The sequence below is a fragment of the Bubalus kerabau genome, chromosome 4 (assembly GCF_029407905.1).
Source record: "Bubalus kerabau isolate K-KA32 ecotype Philippines breed swamp buffalo chromosome 4, PCC_UOA_SB_1v2, whole genome shotgun sequence".
Taxonomy (NCBI): domain Eukaryota; kingdom Metazoa; phylum Chordata; class Mammalia; order Artiodactyla; family Bovidae; genus Bubalus; species Bubalus kerabau.
In genome coordinates, this window is record NC_073627.1 from 71,473,236 (window position 1) to 71,497,885 (window position 24,650).

The following is a 24,650-nucleotide window of genomic DNA, read 5'->3' on the forward strand; positions in this document are numbered from 1 at the left end:
TGTACAGGTGCATCCTTGCAATCTTCCTCTGAGGTGGCCCAGAACCCCGGAGAAGGAAAATCTTACCCAAAGGAAAAAATCAGAGTGCATCTGATTCCTTGCTTTGTTTGGAAGGAGAAAGGGCCAGAGATACAAAGCTAGAGGAATTAGTGAGTTGTGGCTAACAGCTTGGCTGCAAGTTCAGGAGGAAGTTCAGGATGTGTCTGTGGGCTCTGTAATCAGCAGATCAAACCACTCATTCTCAGCCAGCCTCTCCTCACCAATTTGGAGCTGCTTCCTGGTCTCATGAACCAAGTGGCAGCAATGAAATGAGCTCAGTAGCATGGGCTTCCCCTCACCCCAGCTGCTCTGATAATGTCCAATTTAGATGTTCAACCTGGATCATGTGAAGATCCTAAGAGAGAGAGCGATTGATGGAATTCTGGGGAGATAGCCAGGTGTATATGGAGCCTTCAGCAAAATACCTTTCCCCAGAGGGACTAGCCAGTTACCCCAGGGCAGTCGATAACTTTGGATCCTACCTTTGTGAAGAAGCAATTTATTAGCACCTCAATTGACTCATACTGTGTTTGGACTTGGCTTACTTCTCTTCTGCAAACCATACCATCCATAGTCTGTCCATGGACCAGTACTGGTCCAGTGCCTATTAGGAACTAGGCTTCACAGCAGGAGCTGAGTGGTGGGCAAATGAAAGAAGTTTCATCTGTATTTACAGTTGCTTCCCATTGCCGGCATTAACTCCTGAATGTAATGCACTTGAATCATCAGGAAAACATCTCCCTACCCCCAGTCCATGGAAAAAGTGTTTCCACGAAACCGATCCCTGGTCACAAAAACAGTTGGGGACTGTTGCTTTACAACATGCATTATAATTAAAGAACTTCTTTTTTGTCAAGTGAAGTATAGCAATGGGATATGCCTATACTATTCATTGGTTTTATCTTGACTCCCCTCACCCTTTGCCCACCAAATGCCCTTCAACATATGTATGGTGAAGGTTTCAAATATCCTTATGATGTTATACTTACAGATTTGCTATTCAAGTTCAGTTCAGTTCAGTCTCTCAGTTGTGTCTGACTCTCTGCAAATCCATGGACTGCAGCACGCCAGGATTCCCTGTCCATCACCAACCCCCAGAGCTTGCTCAAACTCATGTCCATCAAGTTGGTGATTCCATCCAACCATCTCATCCTCTGTTGTCCCCTTCTCCTCCTGCCTTCAATCTTTCCCGGCATCAGGGTCTTTTCCAGTGAGTCAGGTCTTTGCATCAGGTGGCCAAAGTATTGTAGCTTCAGCTTCAGCATCAGTCCTTCCAATGAATATTCGGACTGATTTTCTTTAGGATTGACTGGTTGGATCTCCTTGCAGTCTAAGGGTCTCTCAAGAATCATTTCCAACATCACAATTCAAAAGCATCAGTTCTTTGAATCTCAGCTTTCTTTATGGTCCAACTCTCACATCCATACATGACTACTGGAAAAACCATAGCTTTGACTACGTAGACCTTTGTTGGCAAACTAATGTCTCTGCTTTTTAATGCTATCTAGGTTGTTGATAGCTTTTCTTCCAAAGAGCAAGCATCTTTTAATTTCATGGCTGCAGTCACCATCTGCAGTGATTTTGGAGCCCACGAAAATAAAGTCTGTCACTGTTTCCATTTTTTCCCTGTCTATTTACCGTGAATTATGTGACTGTATGCCATGATCTTAGTTTTCTGAATGTTGCATTTAAATCATCTTTTTCACTCTCCTCTTTCACCTTCATCAAGAGGCTCTTTAGTTCTTCTTCTCTTTCTGCCATAAGGGTAATGTCATCTGCATATCTGAGGTTATTGATATTTCTCCTTGAAATTTTGATTCCAGCTTGTGCTTCATCCAGCCTGGAATTTTGCATGATGTACTCCGTATAGAAGTTAAGTAAGCAGGGTGACAATATACAGCCTTGACGCACTCCTTTCCCAGTTTGGAACCAGTCTATTGTTCCATGTCCCCTTCTAACTGTTGCCCTTTGACCTGCATACAGATTTCTCAGCAGGTAGGTGAGGTGTTCTGGTATTCCCATCTCTTTAAGAATTTTCCACAGTTTGTTGTGATCCACACAGTCAAAGGCTTTAGTGTAGTCAATGAAGAAGAAGTAAATTTTTTTCTGGAACTCTCTTGCTTTTTACGATGATCCGATGGATGTTGGCAATTTGATCTCTGGTTCCTCAAACTTTTCTAAATCCAGCTTGAATATCTGGAATTTCATGGTTCATGTACTCTTGAAGCCTGCCTTGGAGGATTTTGAGCAGTACTTTGCTAGCTTGTGAGATGAGTGCAATTGTGTGGTAGTTTGAACATTCTTTGGCATTGCCTTTCTCTGGGATTGGACTAAAAACTGACCTGTTCCAATCCTGTGGCCACTGCTGAGTTTTCCCAATTTGTTGGCATATTGAGTGCAGCACTTTCACAGCATCATTTTAGGATTTGAAAGAGCTCAACTGGAATTCCATCACCTCCACTAGCTTTGTTTGTAGTGATGCTAAGGTCCACTTGACTTCACATTCCAGGATGTCTGGCTCTAGGTGAGTAATCACACCATCTTGGTTATCTGGGTCATGAAGATCTTTTTAAATCACTCTTCTGTGTATTCTTGCCACGTCTTCTTAAATATCTTGTGCTTCTTTTAGTTTCATACCATTTCTGTCCTTTATTGTGCCCATCTTTGCATCAAGTGTTCCCCTGGTATCTGTAATTTTCTTGAAGAGACCTCTCATCTTTCCCATTCTATTGTTTTTCTCTTTTTATTTGCATTTATCACCGAGGAAGGCTTTCTTATCTCTCTTTGTTATTCTCTGGAACTCTGCAGTCAGATGGGTATATCTTTCTTTTTCTCCTTTGCCTTTCACGTCTCTTCTTTTCTCAGCTATTTGTAAGTCTTCCTCCAACAACCATTTTGCCTGTTTGCAGTTCTTTTTTCTTTGGATGGTCTTGATCAGTGCCTCAGTACAATGGAGGCACTGATCAAGACCTGTACATGAACTTCCATCTATATTTTTTCAGACACTCTGTCTATCAGATCTAATCCCTTGAATATATTTGTCCCTTCCACTGTATAATTGTAAGGGATTTGATATAGGTCATACCTGAATGGTCAAGTTGTTTCCTTTTGCAATGAGGAGTTCGTGATCTGGGCCACAGTCAGCTCCCAGTCTCGTTTTTGCTGACTATATAGAGCTTCTCAATTTATGGCTGCAAAGAATATAATCAATCTGGTTTTGGTATGACCATCTGGTGATGTCCATCTGTAGAGTCTTCTGTTGTGTTGTTGGAAGAGGGTGTTTGCTATGACCAGTGCATTCTCTTGGCAAAACTCAGTTAGCATTTGCCCTGCTTCATTTTGTACTCCAAGGTCAAATTTGCCTGTTTATCCAGGTATCTCTTGACTTCCTAGTTTTGCATTCCAGTTCCTTAAAATGAAAAGTACATCTTCTTTGTGTGTTAGTTCTAGAAGGTCTTGTAGGCCTTCAAAGAACTGTTCAACTTCACCTCTTCAGCATTACTGTTTGGGGCATAGACTTGGATTACTGTGATCTTGAATGGTTTGCCTTGGAAATGAACAGAGATCATTCTATTATTTTTGAGATTGCACCCAAGTACTGCATTTCTGATTCTTTCATTGACTATGTGGGCTACTCCATTTCTTCTAATGTATTCTTGCCCATAGTAGTAGATATAATGGTCATCTGAGTTAAATTCGCCCATTCCAGTCCATTTAGGAATCAGTTCACTGATTCCTAAAATGTCGATGTTCACTCTTGCCATCTCCTGCTTGACCACTTCCAATTTGCCTTGATTCATGGACCTAACATTCCAGATTCCTATGCAGTATTGTTCTTTACAGTATCAGACTTTTTATTTCTATCACCAGTCACATCCACAACTGGGGGTTGATTTTGCTTTGGCTCTGTCTCTTCATTCTTTCTGGAGTTATTTCTCTACTCTTCTCCTATTGGGCATATTGGGCACCTACTGACTTGGGGAGTTCATCTTTCAGTGTCATATCTTTTTACTTTTCCAAACTGTTCATGGGGTTCTCAAGGAAAGAATACTGAAGTAGTTTGACATTCCCTTCTCCAGTGGACCACATTTTGTCAGAACTCTCCACCATGACCCATCTGTCTTAGGTGGCTCTACACGGCATGGCTCATAGTTTCATTGAGTTAGACAAGGCTGTGGTCCATGTGATCAGTTTGATTAGTTTTCTGTGACTGTGGTTTTCATTCTGTCTGCCCTCTGAGGGATAATGATAAGAGGTTTATGGAAGCTTCCTGATGGGAGAGAATAACTGTTGGGGAAACTGGGTCTTGTCTAATGGGCGGGGCCATGCTCAGTAAATCTTTAATCCAATTTTCTATTGATGGGAGGGGTTGTGTTCCCTCCCTGTTGTTTGACCTGAGACCAAAATTGGTGGAGGTAATGAAGATAATGGTGACCTCCTTCAAAAGGTCCCATGCAGGCACTGCCACACTCAGTGCCCCCACCCTGCAGCAGGCCACTGCTGACCCACACTTCCACTGGAGACTTCTGGACACTCACAGGCAAAGTCTGGGTCAATCTCTTGTGGGGTCACTGCTCCTTTCTCCTGGGTCTTGGTGCACACAGGTTTTGTTTGTGCCCTCCAAGAGTCTGTTTCCCCAGTCCTTTGTAAGTTCTGGCGGCTCTATGGTGGGGTTCATGGCAACCTCCTCCAAGAGGGCTTATGCTACAGCCAGGTGTGCTGCACCCAGAGCCCCTGCCCATGTGGCAGGCCACTGCTGACCCGTACCACCAGAGGAGATGCTCAAATATTCAAAGACAGGTCTGGCCCAGTCTCTGTGGGGTCTCCTGGTGTGCATAAAGTTTTGTTTGAGCCCTCTGAGCATCTCTAGCAGGTATGGGGTTTGATTCTAAATGTGATTTTGCTCCTCCTACCATCTTGCTGGGACTTCTCCTTTGCCCTTGGACGTGGGATATCTTTTTTTGGTGGGATTCAATATCCTCCTGTCGATGGTTGTTCAGCAGCGAGTTGTAATTTTGGAGTTCTCGCAGGAGAAGATCAGCACACATCCTTCTACTTCGCCATCTTGTGGGATACGCAAAGGATAACAAATAGTGTATGAGTGAAATTAATTTGATCTTTATTATTTAGTGGTATCACTGGTTAGTAAGTAGTTATGTCCACTTCCAGTTCCCTTATTATTTTTCTCTTGTAGTTATGCTCTTAAAATGAGGTCTAAAATTCCAGCATTAGCTGAGTCAGTGTTTATTATTATTTTAAGGATTGTTTTAATGTGGTGTTCAACATGAGAATATTATATAAACCAGCATCAAGTGATTTTTGCTGACATTTATGAATGAGGTTAGTACTTTAATCAAATAAGGATATTAAGAGTTGGACTTAAAATCCCATTTAGATTCTGATTTTGTTTAGTATAATTTTTCAGGCCAAATAACTTCATGTATTTTTAAAGATTCTAAATCAACAATCAGATATTAAAGTCGGAAACTTTTTCAAATGCCTTGTCAAAACTCTTTAAGATTATTTATGGAAATATTTAGTAACGTCATTGCAGGACTTTGGTAAATTTTGGATTGCTTTGATTACACTTAAAAAAGACTTAGTGTCAAAACATAACTCACTAAACATTTAAGCAAAAGCATGCTTTGAGTAAGAGAGAGAACTTATATTACAATAGCTGAAAATTTTTTATGGGACGTCTTCTATAAAAACACATAGATCATTTGAGGGCAACGTCAGCAAGATAAAGACATACTATTAATATAAACACTTAAACGTTCTGATCTAAATGGTGTACACTCAGGATAAAATTAGAGTTGAAAGTTAAACAAAATATAGCAAGTAACTTAAAAATATGTCACCTAGAGGTTAACATAAGCTATTCTGAAATGAATCTATGAAATGCACAGAATGTGTAGAGCTAAAGGTGAATGTTGCAGGCATTAAAAAATCTTGTTTAGCTCCACTCGAGGGGAAAAAAATACAGTTCAGGATAATCTTTTCCATAATAGGAAATAAAGCTTTAAGGGCAAAAGTGTAGTGACGTTGATGGAGAAAACTTAGCACCTGTACCTTTTAATCTTCTGACTTAACAATATATAACCCAGCAAAAATGCTGCTTGAGCTTTGTCACTGACCAAATCAGGACAATTTTCCTGGCATGGAAAGCATGGTAATGAATGCTGAACACCTCAGCACTCCCGGTACTGGGAGCCAGGAGCTCTTGACTCAACTCCCAGTGCTGCCAGTAACCATGGGAGTTTGGGTTAATAGTCACCTTCCTGAGCCTTAGCTTCCTTATATGTGAGACAGGGATGATGACTGTGCCCTGACACCCTGAATTTTGAGAATCAAATAAAAACTCTGGCACACACTGGTGAAACAAATAAATGAATGATGATACATAAAGGCATTTTGTACACTGTTGTCTAGTTTCTAAGTCATGTCTGACTCTTTGCAACCCCATAGACCATAGCCCACCAGGCTGCTCTATCCATGGGACTTTTCAGGCAAGAATACTGGAATGGGTTGCCATTTCCTCCTCCAGGGGATCTTCACCATCCAGGGATCAAAGCAGCATCTCCTCCATTGCAGGCAGATTCTTTACTGCTGAGCCATCAGTGAAACTCTTGGTAAAGTAAAGACTTAATAACACCCATATTTCCCATCTCATCGCTGTTGAATATAAGGGCATTTGAGGAAAGTAAGAACTACACATGGGTTTTGGAGGCATGGGAGTAGAATCCATCCAGGTTCAGAGGTTTGGTAACCTGGGAGTTCCAGACAATTCCAAAACAGAGATATGTGGATGGGAGATGATTTGGGGGGGGGTGCCCAGCATACAGGTTGAGTAAATCATGCTGGAGATGGGAGGAACAGGCAAGGAGCAGGACTCTGTGGGAATTTGAACACTGATATTTATCTCCTGTTTCCAACAGACAGAGTGTAAAGTACTTCTTGCTGAATTATTCTGAAGAAATAAATCAGCCTCTTTCCTTGGAGAGGAGGTACTTTGCTGCTGCCACTGCTGCTGCCAAGTCGCTTCAGTCGTGTCCAACTCTGTGCGACCCCATAGACAGCAGCCCACCGGGCCCCGCCGTCCCTGGGATTCTCCAGGCAAGAACACTGGGGTGGGTTGCCATTTCCTTCTCCAATGCATGAAAAGTGAAAAGTGAAAGTGAAGTCGCTCAGTCGTGTCTGACTCTTAGCGACCCCATGAACTGCAGCCTACCAGGCTCCTCCATACATGGGATTTTCCAGGCAAGAGTACTGGATTGGGGTACCATCGCCTTCTCCCATATCTATGCACTGCTGCTGCTGCTACTAAGCCGCTTCAGTCGTGTCCGACTCGGTGTGACCCCATAGACGACAGCGCACCAGGCTCTCCCATCCCTGGGATTCTCCAGGCAAGAACACTGGAGTGGGTTGCCATTTCCTTCTCCAGGAGGTAGTTTAGGAGTTCACTAAAATTAGATGCAGGCATGGAAGAGTTAAGGGGGACCCTTTTTTTTTTTTTGGCCCCTTGCCCCAGGGGAATAATCTCACTGTCCTGCCTTTCAGTTCAAGAACAAATGAACCCTTCCGTGAGAGAAACCCACCAAGTCACAAGAGTGGAAAAAGGGAATCAGAGTTCCTCTCTCTGGGATACTCAGTGGATTAGGTCTAGAGGCTGAGGGAGGAGGAATTTAATAAAGATTTCAATTATATCCTACAGATGTAAGGCTTTGATAGTATCAGAAAAGATTCTAATGTGCAAGAATCATTCCCTCTTTATGTTTCCTCTTTTAATTTTTAAAATTTATCTATTTATTAAGTATAGCTTATCTATGGCAAATTTCAGGTATACAGCAAAGTGATTTGGATAAACTCCAGGAGTTGGTGATGGACAGGGAGGCCTGGTATGCTGTGGTTCATGAGGTTGCAAAGAGTCGGACATGACTGAGTGACTGAACTGAACTAAACTGAACCCCCAACCAGCCCCTGGCTCCCTTGGGGCTTGTCTGGTGGCTTGGATGGTAAAGTATCTGCCTGCAATGCTGGAGACCCAGGTTTGATCTCCGGGTTGGGAAGATCCCTTGGAGAAAGGAATGGTTACCCACTTCAGTATTCTTACCTGGAGAATTCCACAGACAGAGGAGCTCAGCATGCTATTGTCCATGGGGTAGCAAAGAGTTGGACACGACTGAAAGACTTTCACATACACACACCCCCTCTCTTGGTAACTATAAATTATTTTCTATGTGTGTGTGTCTGTCTCTGTTTTGTAAATAAGTTCATTTGTACTATCTTTCAGGTTCTACACCAGTATCAGTTCAGTCGCTCAGTCATGTTTGACTCTTTGGGACACCATGGACTGCAGCGCGTCAAGCTTCCCTGTCCATCACCTACTTCTGGACTTTCTCAAACTCATGTCCTTAAAGTCTGTGATGCCATCCAACCATCTCATCCTCTGTCATCCCCTTCTCCTGCCTTCAATCTTGCCCAGCATCAGGGTCTTTTCCAATGAGTCAGGTCTTCATATCAGGCAGCCAACGTATTGGAGCTTCAGCTTCAGCATCAGTCCTTCCAATGAATATTCAGGACTGATTTCCTTTAGGATTGACTGGTTGGATCTCCTTGCAGCTCAAGGGACTCTCAAGAGTCGTCCAACACCACAGTTTAAAAGCATCAGTCCTTCGACTCTCAGCTTTCTTTATGGTCCAACTCTCACATCCATACATGACTACTGGAAAAACCATAGCTTTGACTACATGGACCTTTGTTGGCAAAGTAATGTCTCTGTTTTTTAATATCCTGTCTAGGATGGTGATAGCTTTTCTTCCAAGGAGCAAGCATCTTTTAATGTCATGGCTGCAGCCACCATCTGCAGTGATTTTGGAGCCCAAGAAAATAAAGTCTGTCACTGTTTCCATTGTTTCCCCATCTATTTGCCATAAAGTGATGGGACTGGATGCCATGGTCTTTGTTTTTTTTATTATTATTATTTATTTATTTTACTTTACAATATTGTATTGGTTCTGCCACACATCAACATGAATCTGCCATGGGCGCACACATGTTCCCCCTCCTGAACTCCCCTCCCACCTCCCTCCCTGTACCATCCCTCCGGGTCATCCCAGTGCACCAGCCCCAAGCATCCTGTATTGAACCTGGACTGGTGATTCATTTCTTATATGATATTATACATGTTTCAGTGCCATTCCCCCAAATCGTCCCTCCCTCTCCCTCTCCTACAGAGTCCAAAAGACTGTTCTATACATCTGTGTCTCTTTTGCTGTCTTGCATACAGGGTTATCATTACAATCTTTCTAAATTCCTTATATATGTGTTAATATACTGTATTGGTGTTTTTCTTTCTGGCTTACTTCATTCTGTATATTAGGCGCCTTTGTTTTTTGAATGTTGAGTTTTAAGTCAACTTTTTCACTCTCCTCTTTCACTTTCTTCAAGAGGCTGCTTAGTTTCTTTTCACTTTCTGCCATAAATGTGGTATCATCTGCATATCTGAGGTTATTGATATCTCTCCCTGTAATCTTGATTCCAGCTTGTGCTTCATCCTGGAATTTCACATGATATACTCTATATAGAAGTTAAATGAGCAGGGTAACAATATACAGCCTTGACATACTCTTTTCCCAATTTGGAACCAGTCCATTGTTCCATGTCCTGTTCTGACTGTTGCTTCTTGACCTGTATACAGATTTCTTAGGAGGCAGGTAAGGTGTTCTGTTATTCCCATCTCTTGAAGAATTTTCCACAGTTTGTTGTGATCTACACAGTCAAAGGCTTTAATGTAGTTAATGAAGAAGAAGTAGATATTTTTCTGGAACTCTCTTGCTTTTTACGATGATCCAATGGACTGGCAGTTTGATCTCTGGTTCCTCAGACTTTTCTAAATCCAGCTTGAACATCTGGGAGTTCATGGTTCATGTACTCTTGAAGCCTGGCTTGAAGGATTTTGAGCATTACTTTGCTAGTGTATTCAGTTCAGTTCAGTTGCTCAGTCACGTCCAACTCTTTGCGACCCCATGAATCGCAGTGCGCCAAGCCTCGCTGTCCATCACGAACTATCAGAATTCACCCAAACTCATGTGCATAGCATCGGTGATGCCATCCAGCCATCTCATCCTCTGTCGTCCCCTTCTCCTCCTGCCCTCAATCCCTCCCAGCATCACGGTCTTTTCCAATGAGTTAACTCTTCGCATGAGGTGGCCAAAGTACTGGAGTTTCAGTCTCAGCATCAGCCCTTCCAATGAACACCCAGGACTGGTCTCCCCCAGGATGGACTGGTTGGATCTCCTTGCAGTCCAAGGGACTCTCAAGAGTCTTCTCCAGCACCATAGTTCAAAAGCATCAATTCTTTGGTGCTCAGCCTTCTTCACAGTCCAATACATGGCCACTGGAAAAACCATAGCCTTGACTAGATGGACCTTTGTTGGCAAAATAATGTCTCTGCTTTTGAATATGCTATGTAGGTTGGTCATAACTTTCCTTCCAAGGAATAAGTGTCTTTTAATTTCATGGCTGCAATCACCATCTGCAGTGATTTTGGAGCCCCCAAAAATAAAGTCTGCCACTGTTTCCACTGTTTCCCCATCTGTTTGCCATGAAGTGATGGGACCAGATGCTATGATCTTAGTTTTCGGAATGTTGAGCTTTAAGCCAGCTTTTTCACTCTCTTTCACTTTCATCAAGAGGCTTTTTAGTTCCTCTTCACTTTCTGCCATAATGGTGGTGTCATCTGCGTATTTGAGTTATTGATATTTCTCCCGGCTAGCGTGTGAGATGAGTGCAATTGTGCGGTAGTTTGAGCATTCTTTGGCATTGCCTTTCTCTGGGATTGGGCTGAAAACTGACCTGTTCCAATCCTGTGGTCATTGTTGAGTTTTCCAAGTTTGCTGGCATATTGAGTGCAACACTTTTTATCTTTTAGGATTTGAAATAGCTCTGCTGGAATTCTATCACCTCCACTAGCTTTGTTTGTAGTGATGCTTCCTAAGGCCCATTTGACTTCACATTCCAAGATGTCTGGCTCTAGGTGAGTAATCACACCATCTTGGTTATCTGGGTCATGAAGATCTTTTTTGTACAGTTCTTCTGTGTATTCTTGCCACATCTTCTTAATATCTTGTGCTTCTGTTAGTTCCATACCATTTCTGTCCTTTATTGTGCCCATCTTTGCATGAAATGTTCCCTTGGTATCTGTAATTTTCTTGAAGAGATCTCTAGTCTTTCCCATTCTATTGTTTTTCTCTTTTTCTTTGCATTTATCACTGAGGAAACCTTCTTATCTCTCCTTGCTATTCTTTGGAACTCTGCAGTCAGATGGGTATATCTTTCCTTTTCTCCTTTGCCTTTCACTTCTCTTCTTTTTTCAGCTACTTGTAATGCCTCCTCAGACAACCATTTTGCCTTTTTACATTTCTTTTTCTTTGGATGGTCTTGATCACTGCCTCCTGTTCAATGTCATGGACCTTCATCCATAGTTTTCCAGGCACTCTGTCTATCACATCTAAACCCTTGAATCCATTTGTCCCTTCCACTGTATAATTGTAAAGTATTTGATATAGGTCATACCTGAATGGTCAAGTTGTTTCCCTTACTTTCTTCAACTTAAATCTGAATTTTGCAATGAGGAGTTCATGATCTGGGCCACTGTCAGTTCCCAGTCTTGTTTTTGCTAACTGTATAGAGCGTTTCCATGTTTGGCTGCAAAGAAAATAATCAATCTTATTTCAGTATTGACTGTCTGGTGATGTCCATCTGTAGAGTCTACTTTTGTGTTGTTGGAAGAGGGTGTTTGCTATGACCAGTGTGTTCTTTTGGCAAAACTCAGTTAGCCTTTGCCCTGCTTCATTTTGCACTCCAAGTCCAAATTTGCCTATTTATCCAGGTATCTCTTGACTTCCTACTTTTATATTGCAGTCCCCTTCCAGATGTTCAAGCTGGTTTTAGAAAAGGCAGAGGATCCAGAGATCAAATTGCCAACATCTGCTGGATCATAGAAAAAGCAAGAGAGTTCCAGAAAAACATCTATTTCTGCTTTGTTGACTATGCCAAAGGCTTTGACTATGTGGATCACAATAAACTGTGGAAAATTCTGTAAGAGATGGGAATACCAGACCACCTGACCTGCTTCTTGAGAAACCTATATGCAGGTCAGGAAACAATAGTTAGAACTGGACATGGAACAACAGACTGGTTCCAAATTGGGAAAGGAGTATATCAAGGCTGTATATTGTCACCCTGCTTATTTAACTTATATGCAGAGTACATCATGAGAAACTCTGGGCTGGAAGAAGCACAAGCTGGAATCAAGATTGCCAGGAGGAATATCAAAAACCTCAGATATGCAGATGACACCACCCTTATGGCAGAAAGTGAAGGGGAACTAAAAAGCCTCTTGATGGAAGTGAGAGGAGAGTGAAAAAGTTGGCTTAAAGCTCAACATTCAGAAAATGAAGATCATGGCATCTAGTCCCATCCTTTCATGGGAAATAGATGGGGAAACAGTGTCAGACTTTATTTTTTTGGGACTCCAAAATCACTGCAGATGGTGACTGCAGCCATGAAATTAAAAGACGCTTACTCCTTGGGAGGAAAGTTATGATCAACCTAGATAGCATATTCAAAAGCAGAGATTACTTTGCCAACAAAGGTCTATCTAGTCAAGGCTATGGTTTTTCCAATGGTCATGTATGCATGTGAGAGTTGGACTGTGAAGAAAGTTGAGCGTCGAAGAATTGATGCTTTTGAGCTGTGGTGTTGGAGAAGACTCTTGAGAGTCCCTTGGACTGCAGGGAAATCCAACCAGTCCATTCTGAAGGAGATCAGCCCTGGGATTTCCTTGGAAGGAATGATGCTAAAGCTGAAACTCCAGTACTTTGGCCACCTCATGCAAAGAGTTGACTCATTGGAAAAGACCCTGATGCTGGGAGGGATTGGGGGCAGGAGGAGAAGGGGATGGCAGAGGATGAGATGGCTGGATGGCATCATCGACTTGATAGATTTAAGTTTGATTGAACTCCGGGAGTTGGTGATTGACAGGGTGGCCTGGCATGCTGCAATTCATGGGTTGCAAAGAGTCGGACACGACTGAGCAACTGAACTGAACTGAACTGAAAATGAAAAGGACATCATTTTTTGGCATTAGTTCTAGAAGATCTTGCAGGTCATCATGCTGCTGCTGCTCCTAAGTTGCTTCAGTCATGTCTGACTCTGTGCGACCCCATAGGCAGCAGCCCACCAGGCTCCTCCATCCCTGGGATTCTCCATGCAAGAATATTGGAGTGGGTTGCCATTTCCTTCTCCAATGCATGCATGCATGCTAAGTCGCTTCAGTCATGTCTGATTCTATGTGACCCTATGGAAAGCAGCCCACCAGGCTCCTCTGTCCACAGGATTCTCTAGGCAAGCATACTGGAGTGGGATTTCCATTTACTTCTCCTGCAAGTCATCTTAAAACCATTCAATTTCAGCTTCTTTGGCATTACTGGTTGGAGCATAGACTTGGATTACTGTGAGGGGTTTGATTTTAAACACTAATTTGCCCCTCCTACAGTCTTGTTGTGGCTTCTCCTTTGCCCTTGGACGTGGGGTATGTTTTTTGTTCCAATCCAACATTCTGCTGTGGATGATTGTTCAACAGCAACTTTCAATTTTGGAGTTCTCACAGGAGAAGATGAATGCACATCCTTCTACTCTGCCATCTCTACTCACCATATACTGTCCAGGTTCTACAAATAAGTGATATAATATTTGTCTTTTTCTGTCTGACTTTAGCACTTTCCTCTTTAAAACTGAAAGGAGCAGGCAGGTAAGCCAGTTGCCAGACAGTGTTTCTGTACATCTGCAGGCACACACTTGGAGTCTAGCAGGAAAACAAAGCACACCTTTAGGTTTCTGCCAAGTCTTTCAATCACCACAGACCCGGTGGGTCATGGACCTTGGGAATTCATTCCTCTTTTCTTGGATTCAGATTCCCAACACACCTGGGGCCTCTCCAGACCCTCGTGGTAACCTCTCATGTGCTCTCTCGGGAAACCTCTTCACTTTGCACTCTCCCTCTCATCATCATTTTTTTCATTACAGAGATGTAGGCTCTTTAAGTCTTTTTGTTCTCTCACATGCCCTTCCTGGATCCTATGGTATTTTCTTGGCTGACTTCAAATTTTGGTTTTGGCCAATTTTTTCTTTTTCTTTTTTTTTGTATCACTACCGGGAGAGCAGGTGTGAGGCAGATGAGCAACTGACCCAAATGCCCCTGCTCTGACGGGCTCCTGGCAGGTGAGATTTTTCAGATTTTTTTCTTTTTGGATATGGATCATTTAAAAAAATTTTATTGAATTTGCTACACTATTGTTTCTGTTTTGTTTTGGCTTCAAGGCTTGTGGGGGTCTTAGTTCCCTGACCAAGGGTTGAACTTGCACCTCTTGCATTGGAAGGTGGAGTTTTAACCACTGGACAGTGAGAGAAGTCCTGATTTTCAGTTTTAAACCCAAGAAAGCTCAAGGCAAACCTCGACCAGTTGGTCACCGTAAGAGCTAGGAGCCAGGAGCCAGGCAAAGAGGAAGTGCAGTGTTCCAAACTCAGCCTGGAATATTTATATAAAAACCAACCCTTTTACGCTAAAAAGCTTAACCTTCTCTTAGCATATTTCCTAGGACCTTCAAAGAAACTCTGCCTCTTTGTTTGCCTTGAGAAATATGTGTCTTAAAACCCTGTAATAAATCCATCTCAGCTTAAACCAGCTCGAGCAGATTTGATAATCACAACCGCATCCTCCCTGACAGTACCACATGGTGTGTTTACACTGAAGAAACACATCACTCTACCCGAGCTAAGGATCACTTTTAGAGAACTTGTCTCTGAGGGATTTCTGGATTTTGGGGGAAGGGCCACAGTTTCCCCTCTTCTTTATGCAGACATCTTAAACCCCCTTTGGAGAATCACCCCCTCCCCAACTCTTTGTCTGGGTAGGGCTGGGGAGACAGGACTGTGGTATTCCAGCCACAGTGATGATCCAGAGATTGGTGTGTGACCCAACTCTGCTAATGAGGATTAAATCTTAAAAATTGGCTTGAGCCACTAAGATGCTTGTTTGTGCTCTGTATCCAACCTTTGTTGTTGTTTAGGCACTACGTTGTGCGCAACTCTTTGCCACCCCATGGACTGTAGCCCACCAGGCTCCTCTGCGAGAATCCTGGAGTGGGTTGCCATTTCCTCCTCCAGGGGATCTACCTGCCCCAGGGATTGAACCTGAGTCTCTTGCATTAGCAGGCAAAGTATCTGACTATAGGGACCACGTACATTGAAGACTTGCCAGTGGATACAAATCTTACTTGAGAATGAAACCAGTGAAGAAGACAGAGTTGTAGGGCAAAGATAAGGACTGCAGGCAGGCTTCTCATCTTCTTGGAATCTGCTCATGCCTGAAATGACTTTATAGCTACAGTTGTGACAATGCTCTCTAGTTTGCTCCAAAGGGTTGGAGTTATGTTCATGTCACTAGGTACCTAGAGAATACTGAACAACTCAACATGATACAATAAAATATAAACAGATAAATTCAGGGGTGTTATCGCCATAAAATGATTCACTTCATTAAATACTTAGCTGGAACTGATTGTATAATTCAATTTTAAAATATTTCATGGGCATATAAATGTGTGTTTCAACACACGCATGGTGCTTAAGGTGAAGGAAATTTGATAGATGGCTTTCCCTTATCCTGATGCTATTACTTAACTAGCATAGTGCCTGGAGAGTTACTTAACTTCTCTGCGAGGCATTTGCCTCATCCGATAAACATAGATAATAATAGTAACTAACTCTTATAGCAATTGTGTGTAGGTGATGAAGCAGCTAGAACAGTGGTCTGGCACCTCAATGAGAGTTGGCTCATTGATAAGAAATAACTGTTCATCCATTCCTTTTTTTCTATCACATTTACAATTAATTTAATATAATAGTTTTAAGGTGGTTTGGATAAAAACACACAGCATCACAAATATGAAAGCAAATATATAAAACACTTAAGCATAAAAAAGGTAGAAGCAGTAATGTAAGTAATAAATAGGCAGAGGAGAAAGCCTAAGGAATTACAGTAGGCAAAGAGAAAGTATTTTTACATGTCCTAGTGATGGCAAATTTTTGGTTCTTGAAAAATTTTACTTGTTATCTCAATTTTCCATAAAATAAATATGCATAACAGAGATTTTTCAGAGAATCAATTTTAAAAAGCCTTTGTTAGAGTAAATACCACTGTTTGATAATAATAAATAGTCACATAATAATAGTCTCATAAGCAGCACAAGATTTCACCGCCTTGCTTTCTAAAAGGAAACAAAAGGCTAGAATTGGGTCATATCTCCAACGTGAAATATAGGGTATTTCAATTAAGATTCAAGTTGACTTTTTAAAGTGTTGTTCAAGACAAATGCTACCCAATGTCAATTGCTTCCAGCTGCCGAATGAGTTTGTCAAGTTATAGGGCGTTACAACAGTACTGTCTGCAACACGTCTTAATTTCACTCTTAAAAGGCAGAAGATAACTCACAAAGCGCATAAAAGTGTATCACAAGCATAATATGTGATAAATAAAGAATAACAATAATAATTGATGTCTTTAGTCTCCTCTTCTCCCCTCTTGTAGGAATATGCATGGAACAAAAGCTAAAATGCGTGTGTAAACTTCTAGGTGCAAATTACCGATTACTTCCAATGCTAATTTTGTCTTACACTTTTCCATTTTTTTAGTAGACAATTTTGCATATATTTAGTATGTGTTGACTGCTTTTTTTTTTTTTTTTCCTACAGGTCATTTTTCTTGGAGAAAGAATTGGGACATTGTTGTATTTCAAACCAGGAATATTGTGACAGTTTACCTCATGCTATTCTTATTTTAGTGGAATCTCAGTGAATCTTATTCATATGAATGAGAAAAAACCCAGTAAACTGTTCAGTGATCAAACATTACTCTTACTGCCTCATTCTGCAAATTCTTTGAGTCAAAATGAAAACTAAATGGCATTTGGAAACAAGTGTACACATAGGAAAGTGTCTTTCAGAATCCGGTGGTCTAAGATTGGATTGGAAAGAAAGAAGGTTCCTTGCTGGCCAGGCGCTTATTCCCCATTTTTCATTTCTGTTTGTAATTCCTGTCATCTTTGTTTCTTATGCTTTGGCTAAAAAGGGAGAGTCATATTTATTGGAACTGGGTTTCAATAAACATTATGCATTATGGTGAACCAAAGAGTGATTTATTGATAATTTGTCACTTATATTTATGAAAATGTAGACCCCAGAGCTATAGAGCTGGTAAATCATATTCTACAGCTTGAACGTGTTGGTTCCCCCACACCCCACACCCCTCGTTTATTGCCAAAAGCACACCGTCCATGATGACTGCCTTATCCAACCCAAGTCCTGGTCATCACATCCTTACTTACACGAAACAAGAAAGAAGAACAACTGTGAGAGCATTTCTTTTTTGCTACAATATGTTTTCAATTTAATTCTTGAGTTGCAGAAATAATAAATTGATAAAAATGTAATTAGATGTGAGATTACAATTTAATGAGGCCAGAGAAGGGGCAGGAATGTGAATGGAATGGTAGATCTCATGGATTTTTTTTTTTTTTTAGTTTGTTTATTATGTTACAGCTGTAAAGAACTTTCACACAGTTTCCAGATGCAGGCAGCTGTTAGTCCTTCAGGGAAGGAAGCACAGGTTCAGAGTTCACTTGGATCCACTTGTTCTGGACTAGTGATGTTTAAGATGACACTTGGCGGGGTTGCAGCCTCCAGCCGGACATGAGGTTGTCCGGAATGGCATTGCTCCTCTCATCTGGCACCGCCCGCCCAGCTACGTCTTCCTAATATGTTTATCTCCAGTGGTGATGTCAGTAGAACTCAGCAAATCTAATATTCATGCTCAAAGCGATTTGCTAGTGTCCTTTCTTTATAGTAGGTCCTATATCACTCTTGCAGCTGCTTCCTCCAGATATGTGGACAGCTTTTGTGTTTCATGTTCCCTCAGGCAGGACTTGGGCAAGGAACAAAGCCCCTACCTATCTGACTGCAACCTATTTTTCTGAGTTTGCTTTGTTTCGTTTTTTGGTTTTCATTCACAAAAATCTAATTCCACTGGTTTACTTTTTCCTACAGATGTGACTATAACCATTTCTTTTTCCATTTGGCCAGCTCTTTTGTACATAAAATATTTTCATCAGGAAAATAACATATCATTTTCTTTTTCTGAGGAATCATTGAGAGAAAGATTTCTAAACACAATTTAGGCAGAAAAATATTTCTTAAGTATAACACTCTAGGTCTAAGGAATTAAACTCATGAAACTGTGTATCAGTCAGTCAGTTCAGTCTCTCGGTCATGTCCGACTCTTTGTAACCCCATGAATCGCAGCACGCCAGGCCTCCCTCCATCACCAACTCCCAGAGTTTACTCAAACTCGTGTCTGTCGAGTCGGTGATGCCATCCAGCCATCTCATCCTCTGTCATCCCCTTCTCCTCCTGCCCCCAATCCCTCCCAGCATCAGAGTCTTTTCCAATGAGTCAACTCTTCGCATGAGGTGGCCAAAGTATTGGAGTTTCAGCTTCAGCATCATTCCTTCCAATGAACACCCAGGACTGATCTCCTTTAGAATGGACTGGTTGGATCTCCTTGCAGTCCAAGGGACTCTCAAGAGTCTTCTCCAACACCACAGTTCAAAAGCATCAATACTTCGGCACTCAGCTTTCTTCACAGTCCAACTCTCACATCCATACATGACCACTGGAAAAACCATAGCCTTGACTAGACGGACCTTTGTTGGCAAAGTAATGTCTCTGCTTTTGAATATGCTATGTAGGTTGGTCATAACTTTCCTTCCAAGGAGTAAGCGTCTTTTAATTTCATGGCTGCAATCACCATCTGCAGTGATTTTGGAGCCCCCCAAAATAAAGTCTGCCACTGTTTCCCCATCTATTTCCCATGAAGTGATGGGACCAGATGCCATGATCTTAGTTTTCTGAATGTTGAGCTTTAAGCCAACTTTTTCACTCTCCTCTTTCACTTTCATCAAGAGGCTTTTTAGTTACCCTTCACTTTCTGCCATAATGGTGGTGTCATCTGCATATCTGAGGTTATTGAAATGTCTCCCGGCAATCTTGATTCCAGCTTGTGCTTCTTCCAGCCCAGCATTTCTCATGATGTGCTCTGCATAGAAGTTAAATAAACAGGGTGACACTATACAGCCTTGACGTACTCCTTTTCCTATTTGGAACCAGTCTGTTGTTCCATGTCCAGTTCTAACTGTTGCTTCCTGACCTGCATATAGGTTTCTCAAGAGGCAGGTCAGGTGGTCTGGTATTCCCATTTCTTGAAGAATTTTCCACAGTTTATTGTGATCCACACAGTCAAAGGCTTTGGCATAGTCAAGAAAGCAGAAATAGATGTTTTTCTGGAACTCTCTTGCTTTTTCCATGATCCAGCAGATGTTGACAATTTGATCTCTGGTTCCTCTGCCTTTTCTAAATCAGCTTGAACATCTGGAAGTTCATAGTTCACGTATTGCTGAAGCCTGGCTTGGAGAATTTTGAGCATTACTTTACTAGCATGTGAGATGAGTGCAATTGTGCGGTAGTTTGAGCATATATGTTCCACTATATAGTGGAAGTCTACAAAAATCATGTATGAACCGTTCTGTGTGTGCGTGCTGAGTCGCTCAGTTGTGTCTGACTCTTTGCGACCTCATAGACTGTAGCTCCCCTGTCCATGGGATTCTCCAAACAAGAATATTGGAGTGGGTTGCCATGTCCTCCTCCAGGGGATCTTCAAGACCTCAGGACCAAACCTATATCTCTTACGTCTCCTGCACTGGCAGGTGAGTTCTTTATTGCTAGTGCCCCTTGGGAAGCCCTGTGAGCTGTTCTATAATATCTCTAAGTTTAGTAATATGGTGACGCATCACTATTTTTCAAGTTGACAGTGCTCTTGATGCTTCAGTGGCAAATATATAATGAAAAGATGGAGAAATAAGCATAATTAGCTGCAGATTTCTTTTACATTTCTGGAAATTTTTATTTCTTTAATAAAGAAATACTGATTGAATTTAAAACCTACAACTACAAGCATCACGATAGTTGGATGCTTACTAAGTAAAAGATGGGGCACTTATGTTTCATCATGAATTTAAGGTAATTTATTCCCACACATCCTCATTGACATATGAGTAGGTACTTGTGAAAACTATTTCTAAATGAGTCTCATTTTACCTTATTTTATAAGCATGACAATGTTGTAGTAACTTTAGGGGCTATTGTTGATATAGAACTAATTTTATATAACTATTAGTATAATTTCATATAACTTTCTAATTTTAAGCAATGAAACACTGTATATTTTTGTTATGTCATAGGACTGCTTATTTTTATATCTTTTGAGAAGCATAAATGTTGTTAATATAATAACTATAAGTGCTGATGCTAACCTGAAGCACTCTTTCTTTTTCAAAACCACCATAAACTATGCTTCTTTTTGCTAGATTTGCAGTCCAAGTATAGTCTCAAACTGTAGGTGAAAGACAAGGCCATTTTAATTTGTGTTAAGGACTAGTTAAAAAATATAGTATAGATGCTGTATGCAAACTTATACAGTGCTATATGTCAATTATATATTGATAAACTGAAAGGAAGAAAAAGGATAGATGCTACCAGCACTTGTTTTATAGTAGTTTAAGTAAAAGCTTAATTGTGTATGTACTGGTATTAAATGCAAAAATCTCATAATACAAATTCTCATACGACTTGGCCTTATAAAATTCTTTGTGTCCTCATTTTACAAATTGATATTTGAAGACAATATAAACTGACCCAGGTCATATCGCAGCCACAGATAAGAGTAATCTTATACCAATTATTTTTTAATATAAATTTTTATAAGTGAAAAGTTAAGACTACCCACTTTAAAAACTTCCACATTTCAAGTAATAGTGCATGAAATTTTCAGATCTGGTTTTATGTGATTTTCAGATCTGTTCTATGTGATTAGAACTTATAAAAATAAGAGTTAAAAAATATAACTTCAAATAGATATCTTTGTTTTTTTCTGATATTGTCCTTTACTAGCTTTCTTTCAAATGTATTCATGGTCAGACTCTTCTGGTTAAGATAAATTAAGGTGAGAGTCCTTTTGATTGGAAAACCAATATGATGGTCCATTATTTGCAAATACTGTTAAAGTGGTTACTTTTCTTCCTTTTGAGAATGTAAGAATGAAACACATTGTTTTGCTTTGCAGTTGTATTTTCAGTTTTCTGAGTTCATGTATTTTTAAGGGATATCTTTTTTAATGTTGCACTTGTTGGTTTTCTTACCATTCTATGATTTAAAGCAGGTCCTGGTCCTCTTAGTTGGTTATTGCTGCTGCTGCTGCTAAGTCGCTTCAGTTGTGTCCGACTCTGTGTGACCCCATAGACAGCAGCCCGCCAGGATCCCCCATCCCTGGGATTCTCCAGGCAAGAACACTGGAGTGGGTTACCATTTCCTTCTCCAATGCATGAAAGTGAAAAGTGAAAGAAGTCGCTCAGTCGTGTCTGACTCTTAGCGACCCCATGGACTGCAGCCTACCAGGCTCCTCCGTCCATGGGATTTTCCAGGCGAGAGGACTGGAGTGGGGTGCCATTGCCTTCTCTGATAGGGCCAATCAAATGGACTCTGTTACAGCAGGACTCAATTGTAGAAATTCAAAGATACAAGGACTGTCACTTTCTTTCTTCCCTCACTGACACTAAAGTCTGATGTGGGTGTATAGACACACGTACACAGTCTGTACTTGTCCTTAGAGCATGTGTGGAGGTTATGTTCATAATCACATTGCTGATCAGTTATTTCTAAGGGGTACGTGGATGTTCTTGGACTACATAATTTGTTCTCTGAAACCAGCTTTTCTCATTGTACTTGGGTCCAGATAGTGCATATGTCCATCTAGGTGTGCACCCTGAAAACGACTCACTTCCTGTATTATGTTCCACTGAAGTTGCAGGGCAGTCTTGGAGAAATTCTTGAGAAAGAAGGAATCACAATAATTAAACTTGATGTTAATAAAATTCAGAGAATTACAGTGGAAGCAGCCCTTTAGAGGAGAGTTCTCAGATCTCCTACAACTTTAGATGAAAAGTGGTGTAAGTGTAGAAAAGTGTAGAGCATTTGAACTTTTAGGGTCATATGATGAAAGTATCAGACTTACCAGCCTTCCACCTCCACTCCCGACAAAAGTCACAGAAACAATAAATTGTTTTCACTTGGTCCATCCATATCATCATCCTGGGGAACCTAAGTTGCGGTTCTTTAGTATTTGTGCTATTAAGATAAGACATTTTGGGGACTTCTCTGATGATTGAATGGTTAAGACTCTGCCTTCCAATGCATGGGGTGCTGGTTTGATTCCTGATCAGGGAACTAAGATCCTACATGCCATGTGGTATGGCCAATAAAAAGAAAAAGGAAAAAAAAATATATTTTTTTCTTTTCAGATTCAGTTAACTCTTAACTACAAATTAATAACAGTAGTGAAAGTGGGCTTCCCTTGTGAATCAGCTGATAAAGAATCCCCCTGCAATGCCGGAGACCTGAGTTTGATCCTTGGGTTGGAAAGATCCCCTGGAGAAGGGAAAGACTACCCACTCTAGTATTCTGGCCTGGAGAATTCCATGGACTGTATAGTCCATGGGTCACAAAGAGTCAGACATGACTGAGTGACTTTTTTTTTTTCTTTTCAGATTCAATTCACACTTACCACAAATAAACAACAGTAGTAGTAGCAAAAAATGTTTATTGTGCTTATTTGATCCAAAGGCACAGAACTGGCAATATATTTGAGTGTGTGTGTGTGTGCATGCTCAGTTATGTTTGACTCTTTGTGACCCCGTGGACTGTAGCCCTCCAGGCTCCTCTGTTTGTGGGATTTCCCAGGTAAGAATACTGAAATGGGTTGCCATTTCCTCCTCCAGGGGATCTTCCTGACCCAGGGATCGAGTCAGCATCTCCTGCATTAGGCAGATGGATGCTTTACCATTAGCGCCACCTGGGAAGCCCAATGTATATTTAGTGCTTCCAATAATCTTCTGATGTGGGTGCTATTGCTATTCTCATTCTACAGAAGAGGAAACAGCAGATAGAGGTTAAAAATCTTGCCTTCATTCACAAAATTTCTGGTAGGAAAATTCCGGGATGGCCCTTGAGTTTCTACCCTCCTGGCACACACAATCTGCAGGTGCCTACCCTTCAGTGGGAGCAAGACTGTGCCAGGCTATCACTTACAAAGTGAAAGTGAGGAGTGTGGCAGAAGAGATTCTGCAAATGTATTGAGGATCAGCTAATTGCAAGTAAATAAAAAGGAAGTTTTCTTGTTTGGGTCTGACCTCAGATGAGCCCAGAAGGGGTTGGACCCCTCCTGAAGGGAAGCAACGGACAGAGGGCCCATGGAGGCTGCTACATAGCAATGACTTGATGGAGCCTCTACATGCTGAGACCAATCTCAGTCAAGAGCTAGCAAGCAAGCCAGCAAAGCCTCAGTCCAACAGCTGTAATGCTCAGACTACTGACTAAAAGAGGACTCTGAGCTCCAGGTGAGAACGCAGCACCAGCTGAGACTCTAACCTCAACCTTGTGAAACTCTAAGCAGAAAGGCCAGGGTCCCACACTTCTGACCTACAAAATGGTGAGATAAAAGGGGACTATTTTAGGCTGCCTACTTTGTGTGATTTGTTATGCTTGAGAGAAAATGAATACAGCTATTAACTTGCAAAGGCAAGATTCTGACTTAAGTCTGTTCAACACCAGAACCTCTGCACTTCTTCAATGGACACATACTATTTTACTGCATGACACACTCATTCTCTGAACAGTCCCTGTGCTAAATCATCTTTGGCTCTGGGTTCAAGATTAAAAGGAGGCAAAATACCATGCAAATCCAATTTGTTGGATTTTGAGTTCCTGGTCCAGGCTGATGTGATGGGAAGAGCAGAACTGAAGAATTTGTGGATTTTCCCACCCCTAGATTCAACCAAATGATGCTGTCAGTCTTAACACCTTATGCTAAAGTTTCTGCATCTGTAGAGTCATGCACAAATATAGCTAATGTGATCACCAGCTTTGGTTTGTCAATGAACAATATTTTCAATTTTGTCACCCTGTGTTTCTTTATAAAATATGGGATTAGTCAGACCTGGCTTTATCCCTACCAGACCAAATAAAAATAAGAGAGAAAGAGTTGAAATAAAGATAGCTGAAGTTCTGAAAGTGCTCCACCAGGACTCAGGAGTGTGGGGTCATGAGATAAAATTCAGTGTGGGTTTCAGGGCTCTGAGAACACTAGGAACTTGTGCTTTGCCTAGCCAGAAGTAGCAAGATAGGTTCTCTGGGGACTTCCCTGGTGGTCCAGAAATGGTTAAGAATCCAGGGGACTTGAGTCTGATCCCTGGTTAGGGAACTAAGATCCCACATGCTCTGGGGCAACTAAACCTGTTACTGAGCCCCTGCACAACAATTAGAGAGAGGCCACAGCAAAGATCCTGAGTGCTGCAACTAGGATGAAGCAGCCAAAAATAAAA